Genomic DNA, 10,267 nt, shown 5'->3' with positions numbered 1-10,267 from the left:
CAACAAAATTCATAGACCACTAGCAAGACTAATAAAGAAGAAAAGAGAGAAGAATCAAATAGACACAATAAAAAATGATATAGGGGAGATCACCACTGATCCCACAGAAATGCAAACTACCATCAGAGAATACTATAAACACCTCTATGCAAATAAACTAGAAAATCTAGAAGAAATGGATAAATTCCTGGACACATACACCCTCCCAAGTCTAAACCAGGAAGAAGTCGAATCCCTGAATAAACCAATAACAAGTTCTGAAATTGAGGCAGTAATTAATAGCCTACCAACCAAAGAAAGTCCAGGACCAGATGGACTCACAGCTGAATTCTACCAGAGGTACAAAGACAAGCTGGTACCATTCTTTCTGAAACTATTCCAAACAATAGAAAAAGAGGGAATCCTCCCTAACTCATTTTATGAGGCCAGCATCATCCTGATACCAAAACCTGGCAGAAACACAACAAAAAAAATGAAAATTTCAGGCCAATATCCCTGATGAACATTGATGCGAAAATGCTCAATAAAATACTGGCAAACCAAATCCAGCAGCATATCAAAAAGCTTATCCACCACGATCAAGTTGGCTTCATCCCTGGGATACAAGGCCGATTCAACATATGCAAATCAATAAACATAAACAGAACCAATGACAAAAACCACATGATTATCTCAATAGATGCAGAAAATGCCTTCGACAAAATTCAACACCTCTTCATGCTAAAAATTCTCAATAAACTAGGTATCGATGGAACTTATCTCAAAATAATAGGAGCTATTTATGACAAACCCACAGCTGATATCATACTGAATGGGCAAAACTGGAAGCATTTCCTCTGAAAACTGACACAAGACAAGGATGCCCTCTCCCACCACTCCTATTCAACATAGTATTGGAAGTTCTGGCCAGGGCAATCAGGCAAGAGAAAGAAATAAAGGATATTCAATTAGGAAGAGAGGAAGTCAAATTGTCTCTGTTTGCAGATGACATGATTGTATATTTAGAAAACTCCGTCGTCTCAGCCCTAAATCTCCTTTAGCTGATAAGCAACTTCTCAGGAAGTTGTAGCAAAGTTTCAGGATACAAAATTAAAGGCAAAAATCACAAGCATTCCTATACACCAATAACAGACAGAGAGCCGGATCATGAGTGAACTCCCATTCACAATTCCTACAAAGAGAATAAAAGACCTAGGAATCCAACTTACAAGGGATGTGAAGGACCTCTTCAAGGAGAACTACAAACCACTGCTGAAGGAAATAAGGAGGACACAAACAAATGGAAAAACATTCCATGCTCATGGATAGGAAAAATTAATATCCTGAAAATGGCCATAGTGCCCAAAGTAACTTATAGATTCAAGCCATCCCAATCAAGCTATCACTGACTTTCTTCACAGAATTGGAAAAAACTACTGTAAACTTCATGTGGAACCAAAAAGAGCCCTCGTAGCCAAGACAATCCTGGGCAAGAAGAACAAAGCTGGAGGCATCATGCTACCTGACTTAGATCTATAAATTTTTATTAATTGTCTGTAGCCCATATGATACATAGATATATTTAGATATCTACAGATATAGATATATTTAGCTATATTTAAATATCTATAGATTAGATAGCTAGATGATAGATAGATAGATAGATAGATAGATAGATACATAGATACATAGATATTTTTTAATTGAGAAGGAGTCTCACTCTGTCATCCAGGCTGGAATGCAGTGGTGCGATCTCAGATCACTGCAACCTCTGCCTCCCAGGTTCAGGGGATCCTCTGGCCTCAGCCTCCCGAGTAGCTGGGACTACAGGTGCATGCCACCACACCCAGCTAATTTTTGTATTTTTGGAAGAGACAGGGTTTCACCATGTTAGCCAGGCTAGTCTTGAACTCCTGACCTCAAGTGACTGCCCACCTCAGCTTCCCAAAGTGCTGGAATTACAGGAGATAGCCACCACACCCAGCCCTCATATGATGTTAAAACTATTATCAGACTTGCTGGGCATGGTGGCTCACACTTGTAATCCCAACAATTTGGGAGGTTGAGGCAACAGGATCGCTTGAGCCCAGGAGTTTGCGACCAGCTTAGCCAACATAGAAAGAGCCATCTCTAAAAATAAATTAATAATATTTAAATTTTAAAAGTTTAAAAAAACTATTATGAGACTATATATGTATGCTTATTTATTTTTAAATATATTTATATCTATGCTTTTTTAATCAAGTTCTTTGACTTTGCCATAATAAGTTATTTATATTTATTTGTTTCATTTCTTCAGGGATGTTCCCTCCATTTCATAAACTTTTTAAAGGTCTAAGATAACTATTAACTCATGCAATTTCAAGTAAAACATCGTGAAAGGAAAATGTGCAGTTGCTAGGTGATAGAGAAATAAATATGAAAAAGAGGATGAAATCATCCAAAATATTTAAGAGGATAATGGAAATAAAAAGAAACTAAATAAATATCAGTGGCGTGTCAGCAGTTAGACATTTTTAAACTTTCCATCACTGCAGTCTAGATTCCAGTTTCACAGTCTTCTTTTTTTACAAAAAAAATATGCATTTTTATTCCTGCACCTCAAATTCAACCACTGTAACCTCCAATCAGAATGCAATTCTGAGGGAAGAAGCTATCAAAGAGATACTGTTATTCTAGATCTTCCAAGAAGCAGATGCCAAGACAGAACTAAATGTGCAAGGATTTTATTAGGTGTAATATCCATGTAAAAAAATTAAAGAGAGTGATGGGAAAGACTAGGAAAACCACTGAAGAGGGTTGAGAGAAAGTTTCTTAGAGTGCTATGCAGGTCATCGGGGAGTCCTTGAGTCAAAGTCAACTGAGAAAGGAGTCCCCTGTCTGTCAGTTAAAAGATCAGCTTTAGCATCCTCACCACACTCAGTCAGCTGATGAGGAGCTGCTCATGGGTGGTGTGGCCGCTGCGCAAACTCAAAGATGGATTTCAAAGCTCGGACCCTGGGGCCCCCAATCAACTGTGTTCGCCATAGTAGGAGGTTTGCAAGACACAATTCTCATGGATACCATAGATACCAAGTGTTCAATGCAATTATTATTTTAAATGGTAATACTGAATACCTAGATAAACTATTTTCAAATGAACATTTTAACAAATAAAAATCAATTCTGCATTTTTATTTGAAGAATTTTTGCATAGTTTTCACAAACATTTCAAAACTGATTTCTAATTTAAATAAATCAGTGTTTCTTAACCATTTACTGAAATGTACTCTGGCTTTCCTTGCCGCAATGTTTAAGATAAACAAGACTTTAAAAAGTTAATAGGGAAAAAGAACCTTGGTTCTTGTTTGATTTGTAGATTCTATGCATTTTCACAACCTATATAAGATACTTCTTATATATCTACAATTTCCACACAATTCTTTCTCTCCAGGGAAATAGCTTTTTCTTCCTGGAACACCGTCAATTGCACCTTTGACCACACTTTTCTCCCCAGCTGTTAGTCTGTGACCAATTTTCTTTCTGCAACATTTTGGAGAACCCTGCTGTGGATTGAAATTGGAGGTCACAGTTTCCCTCCAAACATTAGTCTCAGAATGTAGGACACAGCCCTACTGCCCAAGAGAAGACTGTGGTCAAGCTGAAGCCAACTGTGAAAGCTTTCAAGACCTAATTATCTTCACCGTATTATCAACGAGTTTGGTGTCCAAATTTGTCAGGGGTCATTTAGTTTCAGGAATACCTGAAGATGTTTAGATCCAGAACTCGTTCCTCCACTATGTGAAGTGCTCTTTCTGAAATGCTATCTCGTGTTTTCTTTGTTTTGTTTAAGACATTTCTTCTTCATTTATTTACTTCAGTTTCTAAATACATGTTGGGTACCTTAATGAAGCAGTAAATTTCTGAGAGAAAAAGGGCTCTCAGGTTACTAAAATTGCATCACTGATTTTCTCTATCTGTTTGGGCCTTTTAAAATGTTGATTATATAATCACTTGCTAGGAAAATAGCTCAGATAAGGAGTCAAATAAAATTCAGAATTTAAAAGTATTCACAGGTTGGGTGCCATGGCTCACGCCTATAATTCCAACATGTTCAGAGGCCAAAGCTGGAGGGTCACTTGCGTCCAGGAGTTCAAGACCAGCCTGGGAAACATAGCGAGACCCTGTCTCTACAAAAAATTTAAAAATTAGCTGGGCATGGTGGTTAATACCTGTAGTCCAGCTACTTGGGAGGCTGAGGTGGGAGGATCGTTTGAGCCCAGGAGGTCAAGGCTGCAGTGAGCCATAGTTTCACCACTGCACTCTAGCCTGGGTGACAAAGCAAGACCCTGTCTCAAATAAATAAATAAATAAATAAAATTAAAAAATAAAAGTATTCAGGGCCCAGACACAGTGGTTCATGCCTGTAATCCCAGTACTATGGGAGGCCAAAGCAGGAGGATCACTTGAGCTCAGGAGTTCGAGGCCAGCCTGGGCAACATGGCGAAACCTCATCTCTATAAAAAATACAAAATAAAATTAGCCCGGCATGGTGGCATGAGCCTGGAGTCCCAGCTACTCAGGAGGCTGCAGTGGGAGGATCACTTGAGCCCAGGATGGGGAGGATGCAGTGAGCCAAGATTGTACCACTGCACTCTAGCCTGGGTGACAGGGCCAAACCCTGTTTCAAAAAAAAAAGTATTCACTAGTTCAATATGTATATTGTCATTTTTGTCACCCTTGATCCCAGCAATTATCAACAGTTCTCCAACTTTAATGTGCATAAATCAGGGTTTGGGCACAGTGTCTCATGCCTATAATCCCAGCACTTTGGCGGGCTAAAGCGGGAGGATTGCTTGAGCCCAGGAGTTCAAGACCAGCCTGGGCAACATAGTGAGACCCCATTTCTAAAAATAATAATCATCATAATTCATTTTAATGCAAAAATAACCCACGGAGCTAGTTAAAAATGGAAATTCTAAACCTCGGCAACATAAGGAGACCTTGTTTCTATTAAATAAATAAATAAATAAATAGCCAGGCATGGTGGTGTGCACCTGTGGCTCCAGTAACTAGAAATGGTGAAAGGCAGTAGGATGGTTTGAGCCCAGTAGGTCGAGGCTGTAGTGATCTGTGATTGTACCACTGGACTCCAGCCTGGGCAACAGAGCAAGACCCTGTCTCAAAAAAAAAAAAAAAAAAAGCACAAATTCGAGAACACTGTTCTCAAAATATCAGCCTGGGAAAGACAAAAATCTGTGTTTTTCACAAGCACCCAATGAACTGAAAGTTCCACCCCTCTAATCACATGGTTGGTTCCCCTGGCAACAGCCCACGTCCTGAGGCTCTTGAGGAACCTCCAAGATTTGCCTCATTAGAACAAAAAAAAGATCCTGTCACCCAGGAAATTTCAAGAGATTAAAGAGCTCTGTGTCAGAAACTGGGGTCAGAGACCGAATACTATTAGAACAAATATTACAACAAAAAATACTTATAGCACCCCCATCTATGAGGGTTTTAGGAGCTCTATGCCAGGAACTGGGGGCAGGGACCAATATATCTATATCTATAAATATATCTATACAGATGCTCCTCAACTATAGCTATATCTATCTATATCTGTACATATAGACAGATATAGATATAGACGTATATAGTTGAGAAGCATATCTACATATCTGCCCCCAGTTCCTGGCAATAAATATATAGATATAGTTATTCATATGAATAGATATAGATACATAGCAGATATAGATATAGATTGATATAGATACAGATATAAATATAGATAGATATAGCTAGATAAAATCTGTATCTATTGATATAGATATAGATAGCAAAATAGATATAAATAAAGACAGATAGCAGATATAGATAAACTATAGATATACAGATAGATATTTCTTCTTATATCACTGTATCACAGATGACTAATAAAAGTGTGCAAATGTGAAACTTACATACATATTATTAAATTCCACAGTAATTTCAATTATTTTGACCTTAGACCAACAAAAGTTTGGAGAGAGAGTATTTTATCACTGACATTCTTTAGACTTGGTGGTGTATGGTGGTATAAAAAATTAGCCATGGTGGCAGGTGCCTGTAGTCCCAGCTACTCGGGAGGCTGAGGCAGGAGAATGGCGTGAAGCCGGGAGGTGGAGCTTGCAGTGAGCCGAGATTGTGCCACTGCACTCCGGCCTGGGCAACAGAGCAAGACTCCGTCTCAAAAAAAAAAAAAAAAAAAAAAAAAAGCAGACCTACTTTGTAGGCAGTTCGTTATTGTTTTTAAATTCTCTGCAGGCATCGCTCTTCTTTCTTACCTGCACCCAGAGGTGGCTGCTCCCACTGCCCCACCCTCTGTAAGCCCCTGGCTGGTTCCTCTTTGGGAATGCCTCAGCTAAAGAAAATTGCCTCCCCCAAGGTCATGCGTAAGCTCATGTCTAAGGACTAATATACGGAAGGTATAAAGGCCCAGCTCTCTGTTTCCAATCACTCTGAAGGTCATCACAACTCCAGAGCTCCCTGCGGGGTGGGCTGAGGCCTTCTTTGAGTCTGCATCAGAGCTCAAGTTCTCCCTCTGTCCAATCTTACTTCCACTCCTTTCCACAGGTGTTGATTCCAGGAACCCTCTCTAATAAAAGTCCTACACACTAAAATTAAAGTTGAAAATTAACTAAAAATCCTGCTTCCTGAGGAACTCAACTGGTAGTATCAATTTTTCAATTTTTTGAAGAATTCAATAAAACCTGACAGTTAGAATTTACATTTCTTTGATTATTAGAAAGTTTCAATTTTGCTCCTGACATTTTTTGGCCACTTATACTCCTGTTTGTGAATTGTCTCTTTTTTGTCAATTTTTCTTTTGGGTTGCTCTCCTCTCCACCCTCACAATAAAACTATCTGCCCTTTGCCAATTTTTCTTTCCTTTATTAATGTGCTCTTTATAAATTAAAGATATTAACTCTTTGGCATATTCAGTTCTGCCCAAAGGAATACTCCTTTCTTAGCAGATGTTTCAGTCTATGGGACTCAAAAATAAATGTCAGTCTTGTCTTTCAGTTTTGTTTATGATAATTTTTAAACATATATATATTTTAAATATTTATGTAGAAATTTTTCCGCTTTTTCCTTTATTGTTTCTGCCTTTTGCATATACCCAGAAAAGCCTTCTATATTGGATACATTATGACATTGAAATGCACTGTATGATCAATCTCAGTTCTTTTGAAAAAATTTTCTTATTTTCTACTCACCACACATGTGAGATCACCAAAGCAAGTTACCTCTTAGGGTTCAGGAGACATTAGACCGGATCTCATTGCTTTAGCAGAAGAGTGGAGTGGGAAGGTGATGACCTCATTCTCTCCAAGTAAATTCCACTCACCCAAATCTTATAACCTCCTATCTTTGCTGACTTTGCAATTCACCACTCTTTTCACTGATACCTGTATCTGAGATCCTGTGTTGTGTACTATTCAGTAGCCTGCCAACTCATGGTGGAAATAGAGAAGTAGAAGAGTTTTTCCCCAGAAAAATAACCCCATTTCAGAATAGAGCTCTAAGGTCAATCAATAGTTAACTAATATTTGGACAAAATTATGTATCATTTATAAATCAATTTTAAAATAAAACATAAATGTATCATAAACCTGGAATTGTAATATCTTTGTTTTACCCCCAGTTCTGCCATTATTGATTTGTGATGTCTGTTTTTTTTTTTTTTAAATTCTTACACCATTCTTGAAGTTAGCCTTAAGGAAGAATTTATGACCAAGTCCTCAAAAGCAATTGCAACAAAAACAAAAATTTACAAGCGAAGCCTAATTAAAGAGCTTCTGTACAACAAAAGAAACGATCAGTAAACAGACAACCTACAGAATAAGAGAAAATATTTACAAACTGTGAATCCAACAAAGGTCTAATATCCACAATCTATAAGGAACTAAACAAATCAACAAGTGAAAAATAAGTAACCCCATTAAAAAGTGGGCAAAAGACATGAACAGGTACTTCTCAAAAGAAGACATATAAGCAGCCAACAAATATAAGAAAAAAATGCTCATGATCACTAACCATCAGATAAATGAAAATCAAAACCACAATGAGATACTATCTCACACCAGTCAGAATGGCTATTATTAAAAAACAAACAAAAATAACAGATGTGAGGCTTCAGAGAAAAGAAAATGCTTATACACTGTTGATGACAATGTAAATTAGTTCAGCCACTTTGGAAAACAATTTGGAGATTTCTCAAAGAACTTAAAACAGAACTACCATTCAACCCAGCAATCCCATTACTGGGTATATACCCGAAAGAACATAAATTATTTTACCAAAAAGATACATGGACTCACATGTCTTTCACAGCACTACTCACAAGAGCAAAGGCGCTGAATCAACCTAGGTGGGCATCAGCCCTTGGCAACGTAGGTACCCATCAATGGTGGGTTAAATAAAGAAAATGTGGTACATATACACACCACAGAACACTATGCAACCATAAAAATAATGAAATCATGTTTTCTGCAACAATATGGATGCAAATGGAGGTCGTTATCCTAAGCAATTTAACCCAGGAACAGAAAACCAAATACTGCATGTTCCATCTGTAAGTGGAAGCTAAACATTGAGTACACATGGACATAAAGATGGCAACAATAGACACTGGGGACTGCTAGAGCAGAAAGAGAGGGAGGAGGGCATGGGCTGACAAACTACTTATCAGGTATTATGCTCACTACTTGAGTGACAGGATCATCTGTACCCCAAACCTCAGCATCATGCAATATACCTATGTAGCAAATCTGCACATGTACCCCTGAATCTAAAATAAAAGTTGAAATTATTTTTAAAAAAGATTTGAGACAGAAAAAAAAGAGAAAGCAATATTATTTGGCAATAAAAAGGAGTAAAGTACTTGTATCTGCTACAACATGGATGAATCTTGAAATCTTGCTAAGCAAAAGAATCCAAACGCAAAAGAACACAAGTTATATTGTTCTGTGTATATGAAATGCCCAGAATAGGTAAATCTATGGAGACAGTAGATGCGTGGTTGTGTAGAGGTGGGGGAAAGTAGGAGGGAGAAAATGGGAAATGAGTAGTAATGGGTATGAGATTCCTTTTTTCAGTGATAAAAATGTTCTAAACTAAAATTTTGAGAATGATCGCACAATTCTGAATATAAGAAACCACTGAATTGCACACTTTAAAGGGTTGGCTTTTATGGCATTGAATTATATTTCAATAATGATGTTTACAATTTTTAAATTTAACTTAACATTTAAAAATTTTCTTAATCTTTTAGAAATTGCGTTTCTCTTTCTTTAAGGTAGGAAGGCTGTTTTTGTTGTCCTAAATTCTCTGTCATTGCCAATATGTTCTATTATTCTATTCCATGTGATCTTTAGAGAATTCTTACATCAAGAAATTTATTTTCCAGAAAATAAAAAAGTCATTTCAAAAAAAGAAAACCTATATATTGCAGAAGTAGAACCAGTAGATTAGTTTCGTGGGAACACGTTTTGCTTTGCTAGGAAACAGATATTTCTACTACTTGAAGATATCTGAAAATTTAATGATCAGCCTCAAACAGTCATGAGTTCTTCCCGATTTCTGCAGGTGATATGACATTATATCAAATGACACTAAGGTCTCTTTGTACACTAAGATTGCAAGGTTTGTTAGCATAAAACCATTTCTGATTACTAATCTTTCTTCTGTGACATTTTTGTGGCCTTATAATAATTTAAAATAATGATCTTTCTGCCTATAATTCACTTTCCTTAGTTCATTATTTCTCATGAAAATAGTATTCTAGTCATAATAATGCCATTTACAAGTCCAGCCGGTGAATTTTCCATCATTAGTTTATGTAATTACTATACAAGTTACTGCTGTAGCAAGACAGCTCCTGGGATCATTGCCATCAAAATGCAAAAAAATTAAAAATAGGAAATATTTGGAAGACAGAAGAAAATACCGTCAAGCTTTAAAAATACATATTTTAGAATACAAATTTTTAAATTCATGTGAATTCAAAAGATATAATTTGTTCAAGTTAAAAATGAAGTGGATATGTATAGAATAGTGATATATGAGTTTTGTAACACTTTTAAAATAATTAATATTATAAATCAGAATTTCCCAGATAATGTTCAAAAGAATACCACTTCTTCAGGTTGCTAAATGTATTAAATTGTCATATGGTTTGGCTTTGTGTCCCCACCCAAATCTCATGTTGAATTGTAATCCCCAGTGTGAAAGGTGGGGCCCAGTAGGAAATGATTGGATCATGGGGGCG

The sequence above is a fragment of the Nomascus leucogenys genome, chromosome 16, assembly GCF_006542625.1.
Source record: "Nomascus leucogenys isolate Asia chromosome 16, Asia_NLE_v1, whole genome shotgun sequence".
Classification (NCBI taxonomy): domain Eukaryota; kingdom Metazoa; phylum Chordata; class Mammalia; order Primates; family Hylobatidae; genus Nomascus; species Nomascus leucogenys.
This window is presented reverse-complemented; position numbering follows the sequence as displayed.